Consider the following 2355-nt stretch of genomic DNA (forward strand, 5'->3'; position numbering starts at 1 on the left):
GGCATAACAGAGGACGGAGAACAGAACAAATCGATCAACTACCCCAGCCAAGTGTTGGCAGTGAACGGAGACTCTAAGGTGGACTGTCAGCCTGGAGTCTGGAGAGATTTCATCATGATTGGAATGGCAAGATCAGCAGCAATTCAGAACTGTTGAACTATCAAAACCACTTGAGCAGGACCCTTGGAGCAGTCCCACATTGGGGACCCTGGGATTTTGGGGAGGTTGGGCGTGGCTTTTCATTTTGTCTCTCCCCTCCCCCCCAAATACAGGAAGGAACAAAGAGAATGTGAAAACATTGGTCTCACCCACTTTCCTCTAGTCCTTGACCCTTCGCACCCTAATCAAATATGTAAAAATTATCAAAAATAAAATGTATACGATTAAAAAAAGTGGCAGGCCAAAATCCATATATGAAGGTGGTTAAAAAGTTTGTGGAAAAACAAAATAAACTTAAGCGAGATTTGTTTTGATGCAGGAATTTTTTAAACTCTAAGCATAGTTTTTTCATGATACACATTTCTCATGTACTTTTGGAAGATCCCTTATATAAACATTTGCTAGCAAACAGGCACAAAACAGTTACAAAACTTCTCCCTTATGCTCAATAATGTTTTAGATTGTATTTTGTTGTTGTTGTTCTTGCATTTGTGCGTGTGCGTTTGCACTCGCCTGCAGCAAATCAAGTGTAATTACATTCCAGTAACAGATTCAATTAGTTAATTACTTAGGACTAAGAATTATCCAGAAACAACAGTGGGATTAAGACCTCTTAAGGAACCAGGTAGAGAGTGCTATTCCTAAAGGCAGGAACTCCTAACATTTTAGCTCCTGTACAAGCTAAGGTATACAAGTCTGCATATATTTTATGATGCCAACTAACTTCATTAATAGTAATTAATTTATTTTCCTGAAAGGCAGAGTTACAAGAAGAAAGGAAAAGACAGAGAGAGAGAGAGATCTTCCATCTGTTGGTTCACTCTGTAAATGAACACAACAGCCAGGGCTGGACCCAGCCACTTGAGCCATCACTGCTGCCTCGAGGGTCCACATAAAGCAAGAAGCTGGAGTTATGAGCCAGTGATCAGACCCAGACACTTCCATATAAAATCTGGGGTTACTAATCTTTGTTTTAGCCTTCAGTACAACATATAGAAAAGATAAAGGGGGCTGGCATTAGCAGATAGGGCCACTACCTGTGGTGCCATCATCCCATATGGGTATTGGTTTGGGGTCTGGCAGCTCTACTTCTGATCCAGCTCTTTACTACTGGCCTGAGAAAAGCACCATGGGATGGCCCAAGTATTTGGGCCTCTGCCTCACACATAGGAGACCCAGATGATACTCTAGGCTTTTAGCTTTGGCTTGGTCTAGCCCTGGCAGTTACAGCCATCTGGGGAGTGAATCAGCAGATGGAAGTTCTCTGTCTTCTCCCTCTTCCTTTGTAATGGTGCCTTTCAAATAAATAAATGCCGTTTGAAAAGTGAAAAACCATTTTTCGGAAAAAAATACAAAAGGTAAAGCTAGCTCCCAACATGCATGTACTGCCTTGGTTCCCAGAGGAGTCACCCTATGGCCCTGGGGAAGTTAGCATGAGACTTGAGCTCTCATAGCCACTGTCTCCCAAGGTGTGCTTGTCAGAGATACTCTGCCAAGCCATATTTGGGGGCTCCCACCTTGGGCAAATTGCTTACATAGTCACTTGATTTTTTGGGTGGCCTTTACCTGTTCGTTCATGTCATGAAGCTCAATGGAGTTAAACAAACGGTCATTTTTGTGAGTTGCTGGTTTGTGCATTTCCAGTAGTGCCTCTCTCACACTTTTTTTCCAAAGGGCAATGCACACTGCATTGCAGTCAGCCCATTTTCCCACTCATGATGGTCTGGTCTTTCATGTCATGAAGGGAAATTTGGCCCTCTTGTTGGTTCTGCAGCTCCCTCAGATTCTTAGTATATTCCCTCTTGTCATGAGACAGGTGAGGAGAAGTATTTGGCCAAGTGCTTCAAAACTGCATTATTGCTATCAAAGTAGTAAGACGTGGACAGGTAATCAGACTCTGAAGGCTGGAGCTCCAGGTTCATCTAGTGGATAATGGTTACCTCCAAATCTTGGTGATGGTTTTGGGGACACCTGCAAGGTGGATGCAGTGGTCATGGTGTGTGGCTAAGGAGAGGTAGCCTAGGCGGCTAGGGCCTGAGGAAGGTTCCAGGCTCTATGAGGAGGGGGTGACAGGGCGGTGGGCTGGCACTGAGTGTTGAGTTCTATGCAAACGCTGTTGAGATAGGAAACCATGACATCTCTTTGGTGAAGAATGAAGAAACAATGTCTTGAGTGCACATTTCAGCTGATTGTGTA

General features: G+C 43.8%; 1 pseudogene; it reads right to left on the reverse strand.

The window, feature by feature from the left end:
- Nucleotides 1-1570: 1570 nt before the first annotated feature.
- On the reverse strand, nt 1571-2154 carry LOC121169145 (annotated as a pseudogene).
- Between the last annotated feature and the right edge of the window lie 201 nt (nt 2155-2355).

Source organism: Ochotona curzoniae, unplaced genomic scaffold (genome assembly GCF_017591425.1).
Source record: "Ochotona curzoniae isolate NIBS_2020 unplaced genomic scaffold, NIBS_Ocur_1.0 scaffold_1852, whole genome shotgun sequence".
In the NCBI taxonomy this organism is placed as follows: Eukaryota; Metazoa; Chordata; class Mammalia; order Lagomorpha; family Ochotonidae; genus Ochotona; species Ochotona curzoniae.